Raw genomic sequence first — 19,429 nt, 5'->3', positions numbered from 1 at the left:
TAACCAGTCTGTATTTGATTCCAGACTGGTCTAGCTGAAAATCTTCTTACATTTTTTTCTTGAATAATATGGGAACTGTTCATATGAGAATAACCACCTGCCTTGATACCCATCTGTGGAGAAGAGTCTGAGTTTCATAATGAGATTCAAATGCTAGAAAAGAAGAGAATATCTGCAGACAGAAGTCAAAAGGCGACACACATTCAGTTTGTGCTTTGCACTGTGGTGTGAGCAATGTGCAAAATGATATGATGAGTGACCCAAGGCCATTTGGGATGTTATGGTGCATCTTCATCAAGACTATTAACTGCAGCTTTGTTGGCTTTTTACAAAGTCTGTCTATTCAGTGAGGCAGTTTGCTGTAGTGGTTTAATTTTTGGTGTCTGATATCATGACTGGATTTACCATCTGGCAAGTTTTGAATGCCACTAAAAGCCTGAGATCCACCAATAATTTTATTTATTTATTTATTTATTTATGATTATAATATTTGTGTTCTCTGCTTACCAAGCTTGAAACTTCTACTTCAAGCTTCCCATGTTGGTTTCAAGGTGAGGGTCCCTGTGAGAAGGCACTGCTGGAAACCTAGAACTTTATCTCTCAAGGCAAGTAAACTGGAATAAATGCTATGGGCAAGCCCTTTCCCCATGATTTCCTTGTCCCTCACTATTGACAGGTAAAACCTGTCAATAGCTCACAATCTTGAAATATTTCCATCACCTGCTTTGGTGTGATTCCCTTTTGCTGACATGCCAGAAGTAAAGGGGTGAGATTCCCCTACTCCCCACCCCCTGCTATTCCCAGGTTTATAGTTAAATTTCCCAATGTTTGGAAATTGCATAGATAGATAGATAGATAGATAGATAGATAGATAGATAGATAGATAGATAGATAGATAGATAGATAGATAGATAGACAGGATGGCAGAATTATGACAGTATACAGAAATACAGTCATGGCATCATGGATTGGCATACTGGCAAATGGCATGATTGAGTGCAATATCAAAGGTTCTCAGCCCAGTAATATCCACTGTCAATGATAATGCACTTGAAGTGGAATAGTGGGTTCCTGTGATAACATCTTTGGCATATTTAATAATATCTGATTACTTATATATGTATCTGTTAAGCAGGACATAGGAAGAATGCATATAGACAGGAACTGCTTATCCTGGAGACACATTCCCATCCCTTCTCAGCAACAGTACACTCTAATGACCTCCCAGTGTCTCAGACAGGACCAAAGTTAGGTGTTCTTTTTCTCAAATGGAGAAAAAGTCTTTTGGTTTTCTCCTGGAACATTTCTTCATTCAATATGTAATATACAATGCCAAAGTAGAGATCATTCATATATCTTCACCTAATGGTCACCAACTTTGTACATATAATTTCCCTCTGAACTCCCTTCCATTTTTATATGTGATTTCAGCTTTGCAAGCATTGCATGTTCTGGTTCCCGACATGCCTAGGGTCCAAAAAATCAAATTAGATTCAAGTAGGTCGAAGTCAAGGATCAGATGCTTTATTCACTTTGGCCAAAAGTGGATATCAGAGAGTCAGCATTCTCAAATCAGACATAAAGCAATGGATACATACAGAAACATTTATAGAGATTTGACAGCTATTCAAACAATGGACTTTGGCTGCTCTGGGAACTGATTAGTGCAAGTTATGATCCAAATGCTGATTGGAGGAGGCATGCTGTCTCCTGCTGCATCTGATTGGTTTCCTTATCTGGCAGGAATGTTAATAAACTACAAATGCTCTGTTTGAAGCTTCTGGCTGTTTCCTGAGTCCTCCTTCCTTGGGTGCATGCGGGAAGGAATATGGGCAGGGTTCAGGGCTGATTTGATTCCTACCAGCTAGGATGTGACAACGGGTCTGGGTGGGGAAAGAATGGATACCAGAACACCTTGATGGGTTTCCAGGGAGACACAGTGGCAAGATATTGGGTGACTTGGAGACCCTTATGGCTGGCCAGGGATTAATTTATTGTTGGGTGGAGAGTTTTATTGTTGGCGAGGAAGAATGATCACCAGGCAATTATGCCAAGCAACCAGAGAAGTAATAGGATTAGCACATGTGTACTTGTGCAACTATGGGGAAAATTTTATGTTCAGATGTTAACTGGACAATGTTTCTGTGGGAAAGGTCATTCTAGACATCAGATAGTAGAACCCTTCATGGTGTTGTTCTTGGCTATGGATTTTGAGGTCTTTTGGGGTGCCGGGATTCAATAACGATCTCAATCATACACACCTGACATTTTGGATAACATTCCACCCATCCAGTGAAGGGAACTATAGAATACAAAAGCTAATACTGTAATAAATTAGTGAGCTGTTAAGATGCCATAGAGGTAGAGTCAAGTAGCGATTCACCCTTGTCTTCGCATCTCATCAAGGTTTTCAGGATCTTTAGTCACTGATATGATGACCTGAATCTGCAAAGCAGCAGTAGTTGGGAGGCTCTGAGCACATGAAATCTATGTTGCTTTTCACCAAACTCTTGAGGTCCATTAATCAAAGCCAGGAGCAAAATAATAGTTCAGGAAGGTAAGCCATAGATGAACTGAAGAACAAATTGCCACTGTGTACATGCTCAGCCCAAGAATTTATTTTCCATTCCGAATAGCAGCTTGCACACATCCGTTCTTGTCTTAACCCAGATTCTCCTCATTTTGGCAGCCTAACACAAGAGGTATATGTATGGGGGACTTCCGGTGAGCGCTGAATGGCGACAGACGTGCACCACCGGGGCTCCTGATGGTACACACGAGATCGCGTCCAATTTGAGCCTTTGGCTCAGCCCTCCCCGCGGATCGATACGGCGAGGGATAGCAAAGTCCGCATCGTCCACCGATGGCCCCAAAAATCAGCCACCCCTCAAGGGTGGAGGATTGAGCGGGTCCGGAGGATTGGGACAAGCATGGAGCGGCTCGTGCGCTAGAGAGAGCTATCTCTCTACAAGCTGTATGCCGCGCTCGCATCAAGAAGGAATAAATTGTTCCAGTGCAGCGAGACTCCGGCGTGGGGAAGCCGGAGATAGAAACGTAAGTTCAAACATTGATTGGGCTCACTATCGGCTGTGGAGGAATATGGCTGCAACGAGTTGGTTATAAGAGTATGGTGTCCGGAGTTTATGAGATGATGAGATTATGAGGAAGACGTACCCTGCACCCACTGTATTGTTCTGGTGTAACATAGCATATACCCAGTTGGAATTCAAGTGTTAGGAAGGGTTCGGGTAGTGCTAGAACTGGGAAGAAACGGACCGGGACACGAGAAAAAGAGACTGTGTAAGCGTGCTTGGAGGTGGTTTATGGACGGCAGATCCAAAAGAGAAAGGCAGCGTTTCAACAAAATCTCCTTTTTTTTTCGAACGGACCCAAGGAAGAGGGTGAGATTGGAAATCCACTGACCTTGGAGCAAGCTGTTGTGTCTGCGGCAGCCCTCAGGAGATAAGCAGAGGCTCGCGAGAGCTGTGGGGGAGCCTACAGCCCTGGCGAGAACTGCTGAAGAGAACGGAAGGAACACGGAGGGAAAGCCTTAAGCGACACACACTACGAGGAGGAATTACGCAGAGGGACGCTGTTGATCTTCCGGTGGGAAACAAACACGCTTAAACCTGTCCATGACCAGCAAAGACTAGTAAAGACTCCAGCAGACCACCGCAGGAGCATCAATTCGTAGAGAAGAGGGGTTGTGTAAGTAAAATAAGGGTACCCCGGATAACAGGCCCCTGGTGGAGTCAGGCTGGAGTTGCGGAGCATATTGACATATCGACAACAGAGGCGGGAGTGACCCAACAATAAGGGGAAGCCTGGTTCCGGGAGGAGCAGTACCTGAAGAAAGGGTGTACGGTCTCTATGGTGTTTTCCTTTTTTCAGTAATGTATTATTATATTATTGAGTATACCTCAGGCCGTGTCTTTATTGCAGGGAATTGAGTAAAGTAGGCATCTAAGCAAGAGAAGAGGAGCTTCTTCTTGGTATTGAAACCTGAGCCGGAGGAAGCAACCAATATATATAGTGTGGTACCGAGGATATAGTCTGAGCCAGTCGGAGGTCGTGGTGACCTGGAAAAGTGTGACGGATTGGACCCAGAGCACCTGAGCCATATACTGGCGGAGAGTTTGATTCATAATTACAATATAACAATAAAACAACATAGCAAGGAACAAATAATAGCACGTAAGAGAGGAGTATGGCAACTTTCAAGGGAAAGCTGGATAAAGATTGGAAAGAGCTGAAAACAGGTCAAAGAAGGAACTCGATCCCGACCCCGGATGAAGTAAACTTGAAAGATCTTTTGAGAGAGATCCAACGGGTCTCGGAGAAACAAGACCTGCTACAGAAGGACATTCAAGCCATTGCCAGTAAACAAGACTTGCAACAAAAATTATTTCAAGAAGAACTGACTGAGTTAAAAAAAGAGCTGAGAGAGGAGATGTACACAATCAAAAGTGAGGTGCAAAAAAACTCAAAGGACATTCTTGAACTGAGAGATGAGAAAGTAAAAGAGGAAAGAACACGAAGTAAACTACAAAGGAGAGTAGAAGGGATTGAAGCTAAGAATAGTAAATTAGAAAAATTACAGGAAAAGATGGAATTAAACGAAACGGAATTCCAACTGAGATTTAGGAATGTCCAGGAAGAGGCTAAGGAGAATATCAGAAGCACCATAATTAGTCTAGTAGCAAAAGCTATGAACAGCAGCGAACAGGAAACCAGTGCTCAGATTGATAGAGCATATAGAATAAACACGAATTATGCAAAAAAAAATAAAGTGGCTAGGGATGTAATTGTCCATTTCGCAAGAAAAAACTATAGAGACGAATTACTGAGGAATAATAAAAGCAATCCAATTATCCACAAAGACCGAAGAGTTGCGGTATTAAAAGAGTTTCCACTATCTATATTAAACAGACGTAGGAACTACTTCTTTCTTACGGACGAATTAAAGAGACTGCAAATAAAATTCCGGTGGGAGAAATACGAGGGGATTATGGTGACCTACAATGGTGAAAAAAATTGGATTACTTCTGAAGAGAAGGCAGACGAGTTTTACCGAAAATTGAAGAAAGATTTATCCCAAAAGAAACAACTGGAATCGGCAGAAAAGGAAAAAAATCCCAAGGACACAAAAAAAAGAAGATTCGACTCTCCCAAAGAAGCTGAGGAGCTATTGATCCAGTTTTCAAAGGACAAAGAGACTGAGGACTTATCGGATAGCGTGGAGGAAGTAGAAGAGGAGATAGCGGCAAATGAATGATTTTAACCAATCAATAAAGGTTTTCTCAAACAACATCAACGGTCTGAATGCGCCCACAAAGAGAAAAAGGGTATATAATTATCTAAAAAAGAATAACTTTGATGTAATTGCTTTACAAGAAGTGCACATCAAACAAAGCCAGGCCAAATATTTGTTTAAGGACAACCTGGGAAAGTTATACCACTCTCTAGACCGGGAGAAGAAGAAAAAAGGAGTGGCCCTGTATATTAACAATAAATTAAATCCATCTTTAGAATTTAAAGATAATGAGGGTAGAATAGTAGCAGCGAAAATTGAATCAAATTCAGAAACAATTTTAATTTGTAATATTTATGCACCTAACGGGCCAAAAAGAAAGTTTGTCAAAAATTTAAGAAACCATATTAGGGAGAGTGATTTTAATCACATTATTATAATGGGGGATTTCAATGGTATATTGGAAAAAAACAGAGATAAAAAAGCATATAAAAAGACCATAACAAACAACATGTTACCACAGAATTTTATAGATCTAAAGAATGAATACGACCTCCACGATTCATGGAGATTGAGAAACCCCACCCAATTAGATTATACATTCTATTCAAGTCGTCACAACTCGTGGTCAAGAATCGACATGATTTGGGTGTCTAAATTGTTAACCACTAAAATAAATAAGGTAGAAATTATGGCTAGAGATTTATCTGATCACGGTGCTATGTTAATGGAAATCAATAAGAAAAAAATAAATTTGAAATGGAGATTAGACGATAATTTAATTAAAAGAGAAGAGGACATCGTTAAAATTAGGCAAATGACGAAAGAATATTTTAAATTTAATAATATTCAAGAGTCTGACCCACTAATTATATGGGACGCATACAAGGCAGTGGCCAGAGGGTTCTTTATTCAGCAAAAGAAGTTGAAAACGAGAACGAAAAAGGAGAATTTAAAAAGATTACAAATTCAAATAGAGCAAAAGGAAAAAGCACTTAAAGCGAATCCGGGTAACAATAAAATAAACCAGCAGTTGACCATTTTTAGGAACCAGAAAAAAAACCTCGAATTAGATAACTTAGCAAACCAGATAAAGTGGGCAAAGCAATATTCATTTGAAAACGCTAACAAGCCTGGAAAGTGGCTTGCTAGATTATTAAGGAAGAAAAGGTATAGTCAACAAGTACTAAAAATTAATTCGCAAGGGAGAACAGTGTATACTGATGAGGAAATAAAGGAAGAATTTAAAAAGTATTATGAGCAACTGTACGAAAAGGAAGGGATCAGCCAGGAGGAAATAGTAAAATATCTATGTAAGCAAAAATTGCAAAAGATAACAGATGAGCAACGATTAGACTTAAATAAAGCAATAACACCCGAAGAAGTGAAAGAAGCGATAAAAGAAACAGAAGCAAACAAAGCGCCCGGATTAGACGGGTTTATAGCTGGGTTTTACAAAATTGAACAGGAGGAGGTTATTGCACATTTGGTGCAAATAATGAATTTGGTCTTAACAGAAAGTATTATCCCAAAAACGTGGAGTGAAGCGGAGATAATAATGATCCATAAGGAAGGGAAAGATCAAAGTGATGTTAAAAATTATCGACCAATAGCGCTGCTAAATACGGATTACAAACTCTTTACTAAAATTATGGCAAAAAGATTATCAAAATTTTTAAACAATTGGATCGCAGACGACCAGTCAGGCTTCTTACCAAACCGCAGCACAAAAGATAACATCAGGATAATAATTGACGCAATTGAATATTACGAGTATAATCACCAAAAGACAGTAGGCTTTCTCGCACTAGATGCTGAGAAAGCTTTTGACCAGTTGAATTGGGATTTCATAAAATTGCTATTACGAGAATTAGATATGGGGGCACAGTTTCAAAATACTATAAATGCTATATATACCCAGCAAGAAGCTATCATTAGAGTAAACGGTCAGACGTCGGGAAAATTCAATATTAATAGAGGAGCTAGACAGGGCTGTCCACTCTCGCCGTTGATTTTCATAATGACCCTAGAAATTTTATTGCGTTCCATAAGGGAAGATAGCAAGTTAGTAGGAATTAAAGTAGATAGTCAGGAAATAAAAGCCAGAGCATTCGCGGATGATGTAATCTGCATAATAGAAAACCCTAGGGATAATACAAGAATTTGGCTAAATAAAATTGAAGAATTTGGAAAATTGGCAGGGTTCAAAATTAATAAAGACAAATCAGTAATGTTGACAAAGAATCTGACATCACAGGACTTGGAAATAATAAAGAAAGAAACGGGACTCCAATTTGCAAACAAAATTAAATATTTAGGCATCTGGATTGCGTCAAAAAATAATCGCTTGCTGGAACTTAATTACGTGAGGAAATGGAAAGAAATAAAAAAAGATCTGGAGGAATGGAAAAATTTAAAAATATCTCTGTTAGGCAGAATAGCGACAGTAAAAATGTCAGTCCTTCCAAAGATGCTGTACATATTCAGGAACATTCCCATAATAAGGAACAATCAAATATTCAATAATTGGAATAAAGACATAAGAAAATTTGTGTGGAACAATAAAAGACCCAGGATCAAGCTCTCGACGATGCTAACTCCCAAAGAAAGAGGGGGACTTGATTTGCCAGACCTCAAATTATACCACGAGGCCTGTGCTTTAGATTGGATTAGAGATTGGGCGAACTTAAAAAAAGCGAAAATTTTATCATTAGAAGGCTATAATTTAAGAAGGGGCTGGCATGGGTATTTATGGTATGGTAAACATAAAATTGAAAGGAATTTTGGTAATCATTTTGTGAGATCGGCGCTACTAAAAACTTGGACTAAGTATAAAAGATTTTTCTATGAAAAGACTCCGCTGTGGCTCTCGCCGTTAGAAGCATATCAGAGACGAGAATTAGGGTGGATATCCTGGCCAACGTATAAGGAGGTGTTAAACTGGTCAAACAGGAATGGATTACCAGAGATAAAGAAGTTAGAAGAAATTCAAATCAAATATAAGAATATATCATGGCTACACTATTACCAATTAAGAGATTGTTTTAGGGCTGATAAAAAACAAGGTTTTAGTCCATCTGATGAGTTTTGGGATATTATTTTACAAAGAGAGAAAAAGGTATTAACTATTTTATACAATAAATTAGTGGAGTGGAACACGGAAAAGGAAGTAATAAAGGAATCAATGCTAAAATGGTCAAGAGATATAAACAGGCCAATTCTACTAAATGAATGGGAGGCGATTTGGAATAAGAAAATCAAATACTGCCGGGCCACTGACCTCAAGGAAAACTGGATTAAAATCATTCATAGGTGGTACCTGACACCTAAAAAAATTGCCTTAATGTATAACAATATTGATAACAAATGTTGGAGGTGTAAAGAGCAGGTGGGGTCTTACTTCCACATGTGGTGGAGCTGTAAAAAAGTTAAAAAGTTCTGGTCTATAATTAACGTGGAAAGTAGGAAAATTCTGAAAATAAATTTGGAATGCAAACCCGAATACTATTTATTAGGGCTATACAATATCTTCGAAAATGAGAATAAAGTAGAAGCGAAAAACAAGGAGAATTTAGATAAAATTTATACTTATTTAATAACGGCTGCGAGACTGGTAATTGCCAAAGATTGGAAGAATGCAGAAACCCCTACGAGAGAGATGTGGCTAAACAAAGTCATGGATATTAAGAACATGGACAAGTTAACTTTTTTGATTAAAAAAAATACAGGAGGAATAATGAAAGAAACGGACTGGACACTATTTGAAGACTATGTAGAAGAAGAGCTAAGAAGATGAATCAAACAGGAAGACTAACAGAAGATAGTAGAGCGGAGGTCCATCCCCCTCCCCTTCCCCACCCCACTCTAAGGGCCCTTTACCTATTATTTTCCCTTTCCCTCCCCACAGGTCTGGTCTCCCCACGCACTACCCACCCCTTCCCCTCCCCTCCCTTAATTCCCTGTCCCATAACCTACCTCTCCACCCACCTTTTCCCTTAGACGATAAGTGTTATCTGGAAATTCTTTAATAAAGATCATTTAAAAAAAAAAAAAAAAAGAGGTATATGTATGGGGAGGATTCTTCTGTATGTGTCGAGATGAGTCTTTTGATATTGCTAAAGTTATGTCATTAAGAGATAGAAACATTTTCTGATGTAACAGACCCCAACTTACCATCTCTACTATAGTGGATGTTCCTATCCTTGGAAATGCTATGTGAATATTCAGGAACTGGAATACAATAATCAATGCAATGAATTGGTTGCTAAGCTAGGTTGATTTGCTATTGCCTTTCTAATTCTATTCCAAAATTGAAAATAAACAAATTCATCTGTCAGGGATTGGATTTCCATCCTTCATTAATTAACTCCTGGTTAAGCTAGCAGGCATTTAACTGTTTTGGTTTAGTTTGTTATCCAGAAGATTCACTTTCTCAGCAGCATTTCCAATATAAAATTGGACAAACTTATTAGAGTGATTTTTCAGCATGCCAAGAGAGTTGGGAGCTTCTGAAAATCTGTTGAGAAAGAGCTCATTCAGGTTTAATTCTCTGTCTGAGAGCCAACTGCAGATATAATAAAATGAGTTCACCTTGTTGTTAGTTGCTCATTTATTTGATCGAATTGTGCAGAGGCTTCATTGTTTCCTTGTGCAGTAGACTATCTACTTTTGAAGGCACTGGGGCTGAGGACCCCTGTGAACTGGGGAAAAATGAATAGAAAATAAACTTTTTTTAACTGGAGAGAAAACTTCTCTAGGAACATCTAGTTTCTCTGGGGAAACTCTATAGTCAACTTATGTCAGAAGGTGACCATATAATGGTGCTGGAAGTCTTCAAGAAAGCAGTTTCCTAGGAACGCCTGAGTCCTCCAGAGTGACTATGGTTAGCTTTTGGACGATGTTGGCAACAGAGCAGTTTTTTTCAACCTGTGGATCCCTAGGTGTTTTGGCTTACAGCTCCCAGAAATCCCAGCTAGTTTACCAGCTGTTAGGATTTTTGGGAGTTGAAGACTAAAACATCTGGTGACCCACAGGTTGAGAAACACTGCTATAGACGTACTTGGATAATCAGGAAATCCCTAAAGAGAACATATTTATCAAATCTGCAAATAATCAAAACTGCAAAATATAAACCTGAAAATGTGGAGGACTGGCTGTATAAGATCTTCCAATCCTTCAATTAAGGAGAAAAAGACCTTATATTCATTGCGGAAGATGTATCAACTACCTGTTATTGACTGCAAGAGAGGAACCATGTAGGTGGTTCAGAAGAGAAAACACAAAGCCTACCTACCTGGTTATGCTCTACATAGATGTGGTGAAGCTTTACACCCATGTACTTAGCAACCATGTGGTCACAGATTGCAGTTCAAATCCTGTAATGGAACCCCTGAACCAGAACTAAGACTCTGTTACAGACCAAGACATGGGTTAAGCTCTCAATCTGGTGAGGGAAGCTGGCCTAGAGTGGAATTCCTCAAAAAGAGACCATGTCTGAATTTCCGCCTTTCTCCTTGTTGGCGATGGGGGCCGCTGCCGAGCCGCTCCTCTGTCACAGACCACCTGCCACCTTGGCCCAAATTTGCCTGATGCATCAGCCATGATTATCTACCACGGCTGTATCAGTGAAGATGAGATGTTCTCAAACATCTAAAAGATTAAAGAAGTGGCCAACGGACTCTGCCTGGAATTGGAGGGAAAGATGGTGAGCAGGAAAGAAGGCAAAATAGATGATGCCTTAATTGATGGAAAAGCGTCTTCTGAAGGTCTAGGACAGGCATGAACAAACTAAGGCCCAGGGGCCAGATGCAGCTCCCTGGGCACTTATCTCAGGCCCTCCTAATTTTCCCTGTCCTCTTGGCATAAGGACACAGCAGGACAGGAGAGGCAGACACGTCTCCCCTGTGCCGCTAGAGCACGCCCAGCCACCACGTGTCTCACCCTCCTCACGACATAAGGATGGTGTGAGAGCCCCATCCTTATGCTGGGAGGACAGCTCAAGGAAGGCACGAGGTAGCTGAGAGCCCCCCAGAGCACTCTCAGCCACCACGTGCCTTGCCCTCCTCCCAGCATAATGTGAAGAGGACAGCCTGAAGATCAGGGGAGGAGGATTGGGGCAGTCACTGTATATCCTGCCTTCCTCCTGGCATAAGGATGGGAAAAGCAACCCCGTTGTTATGCTGGGAGGGCAAACTGATGATGATCTAGGCCCTGCCCTGCCCCCTCCTGGGGCTTACCCCTTACAGGCCTACCCCACTCAGCACAGAGACAGCCACCCTGTCTCCTGGTCCGGCCTACCCAGCTAGGCCCACAATATAGCCCCAAGGTAAAAAAAGTTTGCCCATGCCTGGTCTAGAATGTGAAAGGGCAGAAGCCACAGTTATCACTGGCATTGACACTGTCATGAACCATCACCTCCAGGAGACAAGTTTCACTAAAGAGTCTTACAAGAAGTACATCAAGGACTACATGAAAGCAATCAAAACCAGACTTAAGGAAACAAAGCCAGAGCAAATAAAGCTGTTCATGACAGAGGCAGCTGAACAAGTCAAATATATCATTGCCAACTTCAAAAATTACCAGTTTTTTGTAGGCGAGAACATGAATCCAGATGGCATGGTGGCCTTGTTGGATTTCCGTGAGGAAGGCGTGACCCCATCTATGATTTTCTTTAACCATGGATTAGAGATGGAGAAATGTTAACAAAAGATCAGCTCTTCAGGATCACCCATCCTCATCATAATTGGCTGCTGCTCTATATTCATCAACAAAACATCATGACTCAGTGATGTCTAAAAACTGGACTGATGCTGTCTTGAGCTTAATTTGATTTATTTTGACCCTGAAATATTTGGAGCAGAGGCACTGGTTTTTAAAAGCTTGTCATGTAGGCTGTCTAAAATAAAGAAAAATAAACTCATTTTAAACCTCCCAAAAAAGAGACTAAGTTTGAGCAATGGTGCAATGTGTACCTGAAGTCAATTGGCCTTTTCTGCCACCACACCACCTGCTGTTTGGACATGTATATGCACACTGTTCTTTATTTGCTTTTGACAGCAGAAGATGCCAAAATACCAGTGTCTGGCAGCTGTGTACAGCAGCTGTCAACATTGAGCATTCAAAATATATATAGACAGCATTCAAAAATTAACAAAAAAAATACTTAAAAGGTGCAGGGGGAAGTTAAAACTCATACCTAATAGCTACTGTCAGTATTTCATTGTCTGAAAGATAAAATGGAATTGGACTGGAACAGGTTGCTAATGTGAAATACCTAGTTGTATTACATAAAATTGCTGCCACAGAATCTGCAATAGAGTGTAGTAAACTATGCTCCCTTCCACACAGCCATATAACCCAGAATATTAAGGCAGAATAACCCGCAGTATCTGCTTTGAACTGGGTTATCTGAGTCCACACTGTCATATATCCAAGTTCAAAGCAAATAATGTAGGATTTTATTCATCTGTGTGGAAGGGGCCTATGTCATGATGTTCCAGAAAAGGTCCTTTCTGGGGTCTTTATGTGATGTGTTTTCCGGTGACTGAATCATAGAATCATAGAGTTGGAAGAGTCCTTGTGGGCCATCCAGTCCAACCCACTGCCAAGAAGCAGGAAAATCACTGTGATACTCTAGGCTGCGTGAGCACTGGAAACCAGACACCGAGCCAATAAACAATCTAATATCTTTATTAAAGAATTGAAGAAATAAAACAAAAATAAGCAGAATATATGTCCAACAATAGACCTTCTGGGAAAGGTCAAATATAGTCCAGTATTATAAATCCAATGTCAAGTATTAGAGTTTAAAGATGATAATCCAATTAACTGAAACACACTCAAACTTCCAAGCAGTTTGAGTGGGGAATAATCCAGGTCTTTTGCAAGAGTCTCAGGAGGCTAGTCCAAGGCAAAGGAGTTCAAGGCAAGGCAAGGAAACAAGGCAAGGCAAGGCTGAAGATAGTGGATCCAAATGTGGTCCAGACTTGACTAGAAGGCGAGGCGCATCGCCCGGTCTACTTGAGAGTAGCACGCCACAAGGAACTAGAAGCAAAGTTAATCCTCCAACTGACACTTTGACACTGCGCTGGCTAGCCAGCGCACAGAACTTTTAAGGGACTTCAAATCTCCCTTCAAAACAGGTGTCCAACACTTTTCCCAAGGGAAAAACTGGCTAGAGACAACATCTTCGCCAGATGCAAGCCTCCCTGGAAACTCTCAAGGGAAACGGGTTAGTCAGCAGCTTCTCTGGCTGCTAATCTCGCGCTCCTCCGTAAGTTAGCCTTCTCTGAGTGACTTGATTCCCAAAACACCCTCCTATCAAAGGGAGGGGAACCGCTGGGAACAGGCTCGGCCTCAAGGCCTTTTTTAATGAGCTTTGGGCTTGAACTGTCAACAGGGAGCATCTGGAAGGGAACGGACTCTTGCTGAGTCGGCATAAACCCTATATCCTCGTCGCTCAGGTCCGCAATGAATACAGGATTGTGACCTGAGGGACTCTGGGACATCACAATTGCATTCAAAATACCCTCGACAGATGGCCATCCAGCCTCTGCTTAAAAGCCTCCAAAGAAGGAGCTTCCACCAGTGTGGTGTCCGGGGCAGAGAGCTCCATTGGTGAACAGCTCTCACAGTGAGGAAGTTCTTTGTAATGTTCAGGTGGAATCTCCTTTCCTGTAGTGTGAAGCTGTTGTTCTAGTCTCCAAGGCAGCAGAAAACAAGCTTGCTCCCTCGTCCCTATGATTTCCCCTCACATATGGCTATCATGTCTCCTCTCAGCCTTCTCTTTTGCATGCTAAAATGCCCAACTCTTTAAGCTGCTCCTCAAAATGAACCTTGATCATTTTAGTTGCCGTCGTCTGGACACATTCCAGCTTGTCAACATCTCCCTTCAACTGTGGTGCCCAGAATTGGATACAGTATTCCAAGTGTGATCTGGCCAAGGCGGAATAGAGGAGTAGCATGACTTCCCTGGATCTAGACATTATGTTCCTATTTATGCAGGACAAATTCCCGCTTGCTTTTTTTGCTGCTGCATGTCATTGTTGGCTCATTTTTAACTGGATGTCCACAAGGACTCCAATATCTTTTTCACACGTACTGCTGTTAAGCCAGGCACCCCCATTCTGTATCTTTGCATTTCATTTTTTTCTGCCTAAGAGGAGCATCTTGCATTTTTTCCTGTTCAAACTCATTTTGCTTTTGTCCAGTCTCTGAATATTCACAATAGCTTTGCAAAAACCTGCAAAGCCTGATATTTAGAGTTCTCCCAGGGATGACAGGAATATTTGGTTTTATTACAGATTACATTCTGGTAGAGCTAGGGAAAGATGCTTTTTAGATTATAACTCCCTGAATATGATAAAATCTTACACTGGCTAAATTTTTAAAATGTAGTCCAAAAAAAGTATTTTTTTCCTAGTTTGTGTCCCAGCAAATTTGTTTAGGATTGTGCCGAATCTTTCCAAAAGAGGTTGTCTATTTTTACAATCTAGCTGTTTGGAGGACACATTTACCATTCAAAAGCCAGCTGCAACAGTATGTGAAAGGCAGATTACATTACTGACAAAATCTCATGCCAGGCAGTACAAGCAGATTGCTCCTTGCCTCTTCATAAATTAGCTTTTATCAAAAGTGTCAGGATTTAAGTGTATTACTGCACACCTTTCGAGGAATTACCTTAGCCTCTTCTTTTCTCCTCTTATCTCAAATTGCTGTTGATAATGGCATCAATTGTATTGTTTCTTTGTCCAAATGGATGTGCACCTAGTTTCAAAACACCCCAAACATTCAATTAAATGCTGAGCAATAGATTGCATTATGTAAAGGTTAGCTGGGTCTCGGTTTGCCAAAGCCCAGACATGAACTCTACTCACCTTTGCATCGGGGAGGTCAATATGCCATTCATCCCCTGCTGAAAGCGGCTTTCAGCCCAGCGCCAGTCCCTCCTGTTTAAAGGCTTCTCTGAGACAAAGAGGCACTGACCTTTGCGGGGAAGTTTCCATGAGCGCTTGGAAAAGTTACATTAGATTTGCACTGAACCAGCAGTCGCCTGTGGGTTTAAACAAACAATGCTGATTTGAAGCAAGAGGTCGCTTGGATGAAGCTGGCAATAAAGGTTGCTTAGCATTCTTTCCCAGAAATGTCATCTTTGTTTCTCTCTCTTTTGATCCTTGTCACATTTGTTGATTTTGTTCATTTGGTACAATGTAGATCCTCCTTGCTGAGAGTAGGTTGTGGCCACTATGGAAACAAATTTAGTTCTATTGCATGACATCGTTTTATTTCAGGGATGAATCCATTTACAAGACTTTGCTCATAGGGGCTTTGTGGTCAGGATGTCATAGGCTTCTTCTACACTGCCATATAATCCAGATTATCAAAGCAGATAATCCACATTATTTGCTTTGAACTGGATTATATGAGTCTATACTGCCAAATAATCCTGTTCAAAGCAGATATTCTGGATTTTGAATGGCAGTGTAGAGGGGGCCATAAAGTAGCTGAGCAGCCAAGGATACCTGGGAGACAACCTACTGAGCTAGCCTTTGGCCATAGAGTGCTGTCTTGGGCCTCGGTGGAAAAATAAGTTTATTGTTTTAATGTTGTGTGTGTAATGGTGTTTTATTGAGTTTTTATGATGATTTATTTTACGATTGATTGTTTATAATCTCTGTTTCTTTTGTTTATTAGTTCATGTTATTAGCCGCCCTGAGTCCCCACGGGGAGATGGGGCAGGATACAAATAAAGTTTTGATTGATTGATTGAGGGTTGCCAGATTTTTCAAATAGCAATACAGGACATCCCTATCCAGGCCTCTTCCCTGTCCCTTGGCACCCTGTCACAGCATGCGATGGTGACATTACAGCACAAATTGGTGGATAGGAAGGACCTGCATCATAATAGGAGACCATCACAACATGGAGGACGAGAAGTACAGTTAGGCTCTCTCAGTCCCCTACAATGGTCTACAGCTTCTCTCTTGATACACAGTGGTAGGTCTGTGCAGTCTTTCTTAATGGTTTACTTCTCTGGCTTTGTCTTCTTGTTGCTTTCTGTAGTAGGGATGGAAAAAAAGGAATAATTGCTATTAACAAACAATTTTGAAATAAATGACTTCTCAAGGAAACATTCTATAGAGTTGTGCTGGAAGACTAGAAAATGTCTGGAGATCACACCTCTCTAGGCATTGTTAAGTCCTTCAGCACAACTCTGTGGCCAACTTCCAGAAGAAGCATACCATAGAATCATGCTGGAAGACTTAGAAAATGCCTAGAGAGAAGCTATTTTTTCAGATCTGGATAAGTGAATATATGGGTACCAGTCTCATGGATACAAGGGTCACACTATATATTCTGTATCAAGTATGACTAAAATTTTATTTGTGCATTGCTTTCCTCTCTGAGTTACTGCACTACACATGTGATCTTCTACTCGGGAGGCAGACTGAGAAATCAAGGCACAAAGTATATTTTCCTCTGAAGCCAAATAATATATCCTGTTTAAAATTAAACGTTTGATTTCTGCAGTAAAAATGAAGAAAATGCGGTAATCCTAAAATATAAATGAATAAAATGAAAATATCTCAGTGTATCTGAAACAAAAAAGAAATCTAAGGCCTCATCTACACTGCCATATAATGCAGTTTTAGAATGCAGATTAACTGCATTGAACTGGATTATATGTCAGTGTAGACTTAAATAATCCAGTTTACTACAGTTCAGCCTTTATTATATGAGTCTACACTGAGCATCTAATGCAATTCAAATTGCATTACATGGCAGTGTAGATGGGGCCAAAGGCAGTGCAGACTCATATAAACCAGTTCAATGTAGATAATCTGCATTCTGAAACTGCATTATATGACAGTATAAACACAGCCTAAGATTCTAAATTCTGATGCCATAGCAGGAAATTATACTAAAGAGGAAATAATAAGAAAAGAACAAAATTCTTACTTAATGGGAATGTGTGGACTCCTGCAATCTGTTTCTCACATGGTCTATGTTTAGTTTCTTCTCTCCTGAGGTCCTTGTGGGTGACCAATCTTTGCGACAGCAGAAGAGGAATTTGTTCTGCACAATTCATCTGTCTTCTTTTTGATGAATTGTTCCCAAATAGAATCTGATTGTCTCAGATTTATTCCACCCTGAATAGAGCACTTGCTAAAATCTTACCAATAATTCTTGGTGTCTGCTTGAGCGAAAAGTTTGTAGAGAGCATTCAGGTCTGATCATATGAGATTTTGGGACAGAGCACTGAAGTCCTGAAGGATGTTATTGAATGTTGGTTGGACAGAGACTTTTCATTCTGATTTGTGGTGCTGGGCCCTATTTTATTTCTTTTTTCCAAATATGTTATTCATGAACTAGAGTGCTGGCTCACTTCACCCGCTGTCAGCAATTGTATTCACTGTGTATACTCTAATGTAACTTGCCAAATGTGAATGACAGTGCCTCCTTACAAATTAAATTATTCACACTTGGAAACAGCAAGTGAAGATTTTATCACATATGGCTAATACAGATCAATTGCAATATGATAAAAAGTACCTTTGTGGAGAGCTTATTACACAACATCTTGTCTCTTCCATGGTCACATTGTGCTTGAATCATGTTTGGATCTTCTCTTTGGCAAAAAAAAAAAACATGAATCCAATATCACTGTTATCCTTGTCAGATAATTTTCTTCTGCTGCAATCCCAATATCACAAAGTTGGGGATGGTCTTGCAAGAAAGTCACAATTGAATGGCTGTGCAATTGCAAAAAAAAAAAGGGGGGTTGAGAGAAAACAGAAAAAAACTTAGCTCATATGTGCTGTACAAAAAAACGTGATCTTGGGAAATCACATCAACAAAATGCAGACATTGCACAATTACGGTCAGATGTAAAAGTAATTGTTCCAATATGCTTCTATTTGCTTAAAGAACATAATTGTGATGAGACAACAGGCTGATGGGATGAAGTCCACAGTCTCTATGAATTTAAACTTTATCCATACAGAATAAAAGTGTCAGTTGTTTGGGGTTCCAGCAGGGCCAGCCCTAGATAATGTTCAAGTGTAAGCAAACAGTATTTTTGGCGCCCCCCCCCCCCCCACCCAAAACCAATCACTGAAAAATAAAAGGTAGAAAGTAGAGATGAACAGATAAGTGTATGAGAGAGGCACATATGGTCCCTGCATATGTGTTTGTATGTGTGTGTGTGTGTGTGTGTGTGTGTGTATACAGTAGAGTCTCAGTTATCCAACATAAATGGGCTGGCAGAACATTGGAAAATGTTGAATAATAAGGAGGGATTCAGGAAAAGCTTATTAAATATCAAATTACATTATAATTTTACAAATTAAGCACCAAAACACCATGTTTTACAACAAATCGAATTCATGGTGCCTTCCGCACTTGCGTAGTTTGCATATGGCTTGAGACACTCCTGGGTTCCAGTAACCTGGAAATAAACAATTACTCTATTTCCAGTGCGTGCACTCCTCCCTAAGAATCAGATTAGTAGCTGGGGAATGTAACTGGATTCAGAACTGGACAGATAGTTGTGGTTGCTGGAAGTATCTTCTCCCAATAATATACTGGTTGCCCTCTTTCCTAAAGAATGCAGACCTAGCCTTGGCTAGGACAGAATTGGGTAAAGGACTCTACCTTTGAAGATAGTTTGCAACTGGCTGGAAATGGGGGTACATTTTAAAGTGGGTCTTTTTAAAATTCTAGAACATAGGGATAGGGAAAATGCAGTTCTTAGGCACGACAGCAGTATGTGTGAAAAAGATCTTGGAGTCCTTGTGGACAACAAGTTAAACATGAGCCCACAATGTGATGCAGCAGCTAAAAAAGCCAAGGGGATTTTGGCCTGCATAAATAGGAGTATAGTATCTAGAGCCAGGGAAGTCATGCTACCCCTCTATTCCGCCTTGGTCAGACCACACCTGGAAAAATGTGTCCAATTCTGGGCACTGCAATTGAAGGGAGATGTTGACAAGCTGGAATGTGTCCAGAGGAGGGCAACTAAAATGATCAAGGGTCTGGTGAACAAGGCCTGTGAGGAGAGGCTTGAAGAGCCGGGCATGTTTAGCCTGCAGAAGAGAAGGCTGAGAGGAGACATGAGGGCCATGTATAATTTGTGAGGGGAAGTCATAGGGAGGAAGGAGCAAGCTTGTTTTCTGGTGC

The 19,429-nt window shown here is 40.5% G+C and overlaps 1 pseudogene; it reads left to right on the top strand.

Moving 5' to 3' along the window:
• The first annotated feature begins 10,850 nt into the window (after positions 1 to 10,850).
• Positions 10,851 to 12,163, top strand: LOC100559731 (translationally-controlled tumor protein homolog; annotated as a pseudogene).
• Positions 12,164 to 19,429: the final 7,266 nt, after the last annotated feature.

This window comes from Anolis carolinensis, chromosome 2 (assembly GCF_035594765.1).
Source record: "Anolis carolinensis isolate JA03-04 chromosome 2, rAnoCar3.1.pri, whole genome shotgun sequence".
In the NCBI taxonomy this organism is placed as follows: domain Eukaryota; kingdom Metazoa; phylum Chordata; class Lepidosauria; order Squamata; family Dactyloidae; genus Anolis; species Anolis carolinensis.
This window is presented reverse-complemented; position numbering and strand designations above follow the sequence as displayed.